This window comes from Juglans microcarpa x Juglans regia, chromosome 1D (genome assembly GCF_004785595.1).
Source record: "Juglans microcarpa x Juglans regia isolate MS1-56 chromosome 1D, Jm3101_v1.0, whole genome shotgun sequence".
Taxonomy (NCBI): Eukaryota; Viridiplantae; Streptophyta; class Magnoliopsida; order Fagales; family Juglandaceae; genus Juglans; species Juglans microcarpa x Juglans regia.
The window spans coordinates 17,761,728-17,770,506 of record NC_054594.1 but is presented as its reverse complement, the minus strand read 5'-3'; positions in this window follow the sequence as shown (position 1 = coordinate 17,770,506).

Genomic DNA, 8,779 nt, shown 5'->3' with positions numbered 1-8,779 from the left:
CAAAATAAATAATAATATATCACAACAATATCAAACAACAATTTCAAGATGTTATTAATATTGATCTTCTCTATCCATTAATATTATTGTAGTACGTATGTACCATGCATGCATGATTTTTATATTAATGTTGATCTTGTCCCTTGCATTCCATGCAAAATGAAAAAAGATTTTTTTTTTCTTTTTAGCTTTTGAATCCAAAAGAGAAAAAAAAAAAAAAAAATCTTAAAATAAGTCCTAGTTTTGTAATTAGAATAATATAATTATGGAATGATATATCAAAGCTTAAGTTCGATCGATCCTTATGTGCTCCATACAAACCAAAATAACCTCTTTAGATTATAATTTTTGTATATTATTTTTATTTTGAAAAAATTAGCTTTTTTTTCTTTATTAAAAAAATAAGATCCGGTTATGTCCATATCGGATTTGGTTCATCTCCACTCGAGTCTAATCCGGGCAGAAAACTGACTAGATTCGCTAAAATTTTTGGGTTCCGAATCGGACAAGAAAAAAATGCAGCCGGTTGCACACCCTATCTGAGACCAGCATCCAAGGCTCCTACATTTGATATAAAAGCATTAGTGTCATGGGAGGGGGAGAAGGCAGGAATGCGATGAACATGGTCATTTCCATTGCAGCAATGTCCTACACACAGGTTGGGTTTAACTAGGTAAAATACACGGTTGCATTTGCACGGTCTTTGGACTTCCTTGCCACAAAAAAATCATCATAAAATATGACTGTGTATGCCATCACAAACAAAATGGAGTAATTCTTCTGTTGACTAGGGCACATAAACATATCAACTTGTAGCAACTACGCTTAAGTGCCCTTTGGGAAATATTCTAAAATGCTTTGTAAGCTAGAGTGTATGTAAAATAATAAGAACAAATTAGAAAGAGAGAATTCGGTGTTGAGACACATTATGATGGACGTTTTCCATAGAGTAGATTCCGCTGTCTCTAAATTTAAACATACATTAGGCTTCTTGATAGTTTACTCCCAAGATACAATAATGTCGGTTCCTGTTAATCTCCTTATCGGTGCACACAAAAGGAGATTCTCGAACCCGATATAAAATAGCCAAAATTCAAAGAAAGAAAGACAAAAAGAAGAAGTAAGTGTTTCTCTAATTTTTGTAGAGAATTTGGAGTTCATGAATTTGTGGGTGAGGTTTCCTATTTATAGAGAATAAAATGGCACTTGTGAAAAGTTACAATGGAAATGAAATGACACTTGTGAAAAGTCACAACTTATCTAAATGAAGTGGTACTTGTGAAAAGTCACAACTTATATAAATGAAAGTATATTTGTAAAAATCACAACTAAAATGAATGAGCACTTTTGAGAAGTCACAACTTCTCAAATATTAGAGATACATTGAAAATGTTTCTAATTCATAAAAGGACACAACCCTTTGTTTGGTTGGCAAGCGGTTAAGACTCCTATCCCCAAGAGGCATACATTGATTCAAGTTACCATGACACATTTTCATTTAAATCTAGACAATCAAACCGATACATTGAATAATGGTAACAGTTCACATTATTTTTTACTTTACATCAAATATTTTAATCATTTCTAAGTTTAAAAACCAACAATCTCCCACCTGATTAAAAAATTTTAAATGACAGAATAGAATAAAATTTTCTTTGGACTAAGTACTATGTATCAATAGAGGTAGCTTGCAGCTTTGAACGTCTACCTAGTGTTAGCGTGTTTCCATTTGAAAGATCCATGGCGAACCAAGTCTTAAACCAGAATCTTTTAACTCAAGCTTCTCCACACCACACACATAGTACGACATATATCAGGTTCCTTTCAAAGTGGTGCATAAAGGTCGTGCACCGTATCTTGGATTCATGAGCGCTCTAGGGAATAACCCAATTACCATAGACTGCAGCCCCACAGTCACACTCACATAGGTGAATCCTCTAAGGGTACCTGCAATTCAATACCTCGCCTCGGTCTTGGACTCATTCAAAGCATTTCATTTTTCCTTTGCCATTGCATTTGTAGCACTCACACCCTAGGAATGGACCTATTATAATATTTTAATAGTACTATCCAGTCACTCAAATAATTTATTCTTCCCATTGAACCTTCTTCTTAGGATCTCCAGTCAGGAAGGTTGGGTTGCCGCTACCGGTGACCTAATTAATAGGTTTCAGTCCCATCCCCCTTAATGTATGTATAACCATCGACTTTGTTAGTCCTTTCGTCAAAGGATCTACTAGGTTATCTTCTGACTTTACATATTCCAAAATCAGGTATCCATTCTTTATCAGGTATCTTATCGTAGAACGCCTAATACTTAAATGTCTCATCTTATGATTAAAGTGTTTATTATTATAAACACTTATCACAACCTGATTGTCACAAAGAACAGAAATAGCTGGCATTGGTTTTTTAACTAGTGGAATTCCTGATAATAAATTCTTAAGCTACTTTACCTCATGTCCGGTAGTATCTAAGGCTATTAATTCAGCCTCCATAGTAGATCGTGAAATCACAGTTTGCTTGGAAGATCTCCAAGCCACAGCTACTCCACTGAAAATAAAAATATATCCACTCGTTCCCTTATGATCTACTGTGTCAATTATCCAACTAGCATCACTGTATGCTTTTAATATAGTAGAATATCCAGAATAATGGATACCATATGCAATGTTTTCTCTCAAATATTTAAAAATTTTGTCCAATGCCTTCCAATGAGAAACATCTGGCCTACTAGTATATCTGCTAAGTCTACTCACAACATAAGAAATATCAGGTCTAGTAGAATTAGCAATATACAGTAACGTACCAATAATCTGAGAATATCTCAGTTGTAACACAGGATCTCCAAGATTCTTCCTTAAATGCAAACAAGGATCAAGAGGAGTACTGACAAGTTTACATTCGAATCTCTCAGACTTTTTAAGAACTTTTTTTAATATAATTTGATTGATTTATATTAATACCATCACGAGATCTCATTAATTTAATGCTAAGAATTACCTGTGGCTCTCCCATGCCAAAATTCTTAGATAAAAAATTTTTAACATCAAGAACAATATCTATATTGGTATCAAAGATGAGAATATCATCAACGTAAAGACATAGCATTACGCATGCACTATCAACTATTTTTGTGTATAAACACTTATCAGATTCATTTATCTTGAAATCATAAGATAAAATTATTTCATCAAAACTTTGGTGTCATTGTTTAGGGGTTTGCTTTAAACCATAGAGAGATTTAGTAAGTTTACAAACTTTCCTTTCCTGTCCTGGAACCACAAACCTCTATGGTTGATTTATGTATATCTCTTCTTCTAGATCGTTATTAACAAATGCGGTCTTTACGTCCATTTGGTGGATCTCAAGTTTATGGATTACTACTAGAGTAATTAGAACACGAATTATAGTTATTCTAGTAACATAAGAATACGTATCATGGATACCCGCTTTTTGTGTAAATCTCTGTGCAACCAACCTAATTTTAAATTTAGCAATAGTACCATCAAATCTCAATTTCTTTTTAAAAATTCACTTATATCCAATGGTTTTATATCCGAGGGGAAGATCGCATAAGTTCCAAGTGTTATTGGTCTTAATAGATTCTATCTCATTATTTATTACTTCTTTCTAGAAAGTAGAATCAATGGAAATGATGGCATCCTTGAAAGTCAACGGGTCTTCCTCCATAGAATAAGTATAAAAATCATGTCCAAAATCCTTTTCCTTTCTAACTCGTTTTCCTCTTTCAAGTTCATTTTCTAATCCAAATGCACTTTTAGGATTAGAGATAATGATGGAAGGAAAACTTACTGTAGGTAAAGATCTTTCTAATTTATTTTTTAAAGGAAATAGATATTCAAAGAATGTTGCATCCCTAGACTCCACGATGGTGTTGGGATCAATACCTTAAACTTTTGATTTGATAATCAAAAACCTATATGCAGAACTATGTCTAGCCTACCCAATGAATACTTCATCTTGATAAAGTGTTGGAAATGCATAATTAAGTTGTTTAAGTGAATGATATGTTTCAACAAATAAGAGTTAAGCAACTTAATTACACATCGAATTTTTGTACTGGACTCCTAATCAATTGATGCCAATATTTTGCACACAAAAGTTTTACATTTTTCTATAAAACAATTAAACACTTATATGTGCAGGGCATTTTTGGAAAGGAAAAATAAAAGAGCCTTACAACAATTATTTCCTAACCCTTGCCGAGATGCCTCTTCGGTGGTCCCATGTGAAGTGCGCTGGAGTGTGCAAAGGAATGGCAAAGGATGTGAACCAACCAGCAACTCTTGGAGCACAGCAGACTCACGCAAGAGACAAGCAGTACGAAGTGGTCTCATGGAGAGAGAGAGCAGAGCTGCGGAAGAAGCTTTCTCCAAAACGTGTAGGTAGGATTTCCTGGTGGAGTTTGACTTTGTGTTGGAGTAAAAGTATAAGCCAAGAAGAACTAACCAAGTAGCAGATGCCCTCAGCAAGGAAGCTGAACTTGTTGCTTTGAATGGGGAAGAGCTAGTTGCCATTTGTAGAATGCATGGGACCTTGCCTCAAAGGTCAACGTTTAGAGTCTCACGGGACCAACAATAGAATCACGCGGAACAGGGGCCTCTTTTTCTCTAGGTTGGTACGCATTCCCCTGGAGGCAATTCTATTTCTTGTATTCTTTTTCTATGGTTAGGTAGCATGTTTGGCAATGGGGCAATTGCATTTTTTTTGGGGTCCCAGTTTTCTTTTGTTTCCGTCATTTTTGGGCGTCGTTCAGAACTTTATTTTTCTTCTGTAATTTTGTTTAGATAACAGTTTCAGATGGGTTCATCCTTTTTGGACATTTTGCTAATCTAGAGATGATATGCTAGACTTTTAGCTTGGGATTCAAGGAGTAACCCATGACTGTTTTGGGTTGAATTTTCTTTAATGTTATGTGATGTTGATAATTAACTTGTTGGATTATATTTCAATTTGCATCTAGAAAGGATTGAAGTTCTTTGTTCATGATTTAACTTAATTGTAGACGTAAAGACACAATTGATATTTGAACAAGTAACAAGACTTTGATGGTTTTCTTTCACTATTTTACAGTTGTTATATAATCTGTCAAGTAGTTTTATTAGACTAAAAAATTGTGGTTCATTGCTATATTATCCGACCATGATTTCTAGGAATGAGAGAATGGTTGAGAGAAGATGAAAAGAGAAGTAAATCCATCACCAAATCAGTGGGTGAAAATGGCATCCCAAGTGTTTGTTTTATTGTTTCTTACGAATTTAATTCAATTTCTATACATTTCCTCTAAATCTCTTGGTTCTTGGTAATTTTAGAAACATAGATTCCCATTTATTTTCAGTTTTATTTGTGCTTGAACTTCCAAAACATCCAATAATTTTGCTCTTAATTCAGTCCACACTTCCTTAGTAAATAGCCCCCATTTTGGTGTCGATATAGTTAGTAGACGATCTTTTAAATTTATTTCTCATTTCATACTTTTTTTTGTTCATTGCTAGATCTTTTAGTTTAATGCTTTCTTATCTTTTCGAAATTTCTTGTTAGCATACATAGTAATATGTTATCTTGTGATTATGAAATGTTTGCTTAGTTTCCATTGTCACTGTGAATTTGATCTTGGGATTTACTTTTGTATTACTTTGACAGCTTCTGCGTTTGGAAGTCAAAATTATAAGCTGATCAGATCTACTGTGTTGGAACCTAATTTTCTTTTCATAATTTTTTGAACATTGACCTTTGCAAGACAATCCCAAACTCTAAAGAAATTAATATTGGATATTCTACCATTCCAGAGTTCATATGGTGTCATGTCAAATCCCTTAAATAGTACTTTATTCAAGATAAAACAAGATGTAAGTATTGCTTCTCCCACCATTACTCAGGTAGGCCGGAACTAGAGAGCATACATTTGATCATATCTACCAAGGTTCTATTTTTTCTTTCAAAAACACCATTGGATTGAGGAGAATATGAAGTGGCTTCCTCATGTATAATACCATTCTCCTCACAATGTTGAGCTAACTGATTAGAGGAGTATTCGCCTCATCTATTAGACTTAATAATTTTAGTCTTTCCCTCCAATTGGTTTTCAACTTCAGTTTTATAGACGACAAATTTACTAAATGATTCATCTTTTGTTTTCATCAAGTAAATATAACAAAATTTGGACATATCATCTATAAAAGTAATGAAGCATTTATTACCACATTTAGATGAGACATTATTTAAATAACAACCATCACTATGAATTAATTCAAGTAGCGATGAATTTCTTATAACAGATTTAAATGGCTTTTTAGGCTGTTTTGATTGAACACAGATTAAACGTTTTTCATCAAAATCAACAGGAACTTTAGGAATAATCTCTAAATCCATCATTATTTTAACATTATGATAATTAACATGGCCTAATCTAGCATGCCATATTGAAGAGAAACATGTGGAAAATGCAGATTTATTATTAAAATCAAATTTGTCATCTATATTATTTTAAATATTTATTACAAACAAACAACCACTCATATAACCTTTCTCTACAAATGACTTATATTTAGTTACAATAACTTGGATTGAAATAATAATGTGTATCCTGCCCCACTAAGTAAAGATCCACTAATTAGGTTTCTCCTCGCCTTTAGTACGTAAAATACTTCTTCTAAAGAAAGAGTATTTCCAGACGTTAACTTGAGTTCAATTTTTCATACTCCAAATACTTGTGCAGAGGTGAATTTACTCATTATCACTTTCATGCTGCTTGTATCTTGATATGTTGAAAAAATATTGCGGTTAGAAGTGACATGTACATTGGCTCCTGTGTCTACTATTCAATCAGTAGTAGTACAAGCCAGATAAACTTGGGGACTTATGGTTACATACCGTTCATCGGTTCCAACGGAGTCGTTCTCGGAAAGCAACATATGAGCCTGTGGGTTAAGCGATTTTGGTTGTTCATTGCCTTGATTTTTTCTCTTCTTATAGCAACAATTTTTGGCCAAGAGACCCAGTTTGTTACAGTTAAAACAAATAGGTCTCTTATCATCTTTGTTGATATAGGACTTTGGTTTCAAATTATTCCCATAATTAGTTTTACCCTTATTGAATTTGAACTTCTGATTTAATGGGTTCTTATGTGGTTTATGACCTTCTACAATATTTACTTTAGACTGAAAATCATAAACTAATGGTGGGACTCCAAGTGTTGTTTTCGGATCCTAATGGCAGAGATCAAGGTTTTCATGGTTATATCTTTAGTCTTATGTTTAAGAGATAGGCCAAAATTCTTCCATAAAGGAGGTAACTTGTCTATTGTACAAGCAACTTGGAGATGCTTGGTAATACCCATTCTCCATTGGCCAAATTCATGGTAAAGGATGGTTAACTCATGGGTTTGGTCTATCACAGATTTGGAATCATCCATCTGAAAGCTGAAAGCCAAGAAATTGGCTTGCGGTGTATTTATCCATTCTGGCATCTTGTACACCATATTTCTTATCAAGAGCATTTCAAATATTTTTGACAGATTTAATGTGTAGGTAAACATCAAAAAGTGTATCACTTAAATGATTTAAAATCCTACATATACAAAAATTATCTTTTTCTGCATATGTTTGCAATTCAATAGTACGTGCGGGCTCATGTAAATCATCAGAAGGATGATCATTTTCAATAACAAAATTATCCAAGTATTGCAAGAAAGATTTTCATCTTTTCTTACCAACACTTAAAATTGACTCCTCCAAATTTCTCGGGTGCAATAGGTACGTTTAAAGTCATGGTGGCAACCAATCAAGTAAAAGACACCTCTAGCTTAAAAAAGATATTATACTCTAAGATTGTTGGGAAATATTCTGAAATGCTTTGTAAATTAGAGTATATGTAAAATAACAAGAACCAATTAGAAAGAGAGAACCCGGTATTGAGACACGTTGTGATGGACGCTTTCCTTAGAGTAGATTCCGCTGCCTCTAAATTTAAACATGCACTAGACTTCTTGACAATCTACTCCCAAGATACAACAACGTCGGTTTCTGTTAATCTTATTGTCGGTGCACACAAAAGGAGATACTCAAACTCGATATAAAATAACCAAAACTCAAATAAAGAAAGACAAAAAGAAGGAAGAAGTGTTTCTCTAATTTTTGTAAAGAATGTGGAGTTAATAAATTTGAGGGTGGAGTTTCCTATTTATAGAGAATAAAAGGGCACTTGTTAAAAGTCACAATTGAAATAAAATGACACTTGTGAAAAGTCACAACTTATTTAAATGAAATGGTATTTGTGAAAAGTCACAACTAAAATGAATGAGTACTTTTGAGAAGTCAAACTTCTCAAATATTAGAGAATACATTGAAAATGTTTCTTATTCACCAAAGGACACAACCTTTTGTTTGGTTGGCAAGCGGTTAAGACTCTTATCCCCAAGAGGCATACATTGGTTCAAGTTACTATGACACATTTTCATTTAAATCTAGAAAATCGAACCGATACATTGAACAATGGTAATGGTTCACATTAGTTTTTACTTTACATCAAATATTTTAATCATTTCTAAGTTTAAAAACCAACAGTGCCAAAATCAATATTCTACAGCCATGATAATCTATGCAGTTGGTAGTATGAAACACATCCTTAACAGTGGCACCGTTTGTGGAATCTTTAATAGACTTCGACGTGATTTTCACATGCCAACTACCACGCGATTCCAAGCAACCTGTGACCAGGTGATGAATACAATAGACATGGCGGCAAAGCTGGCAGA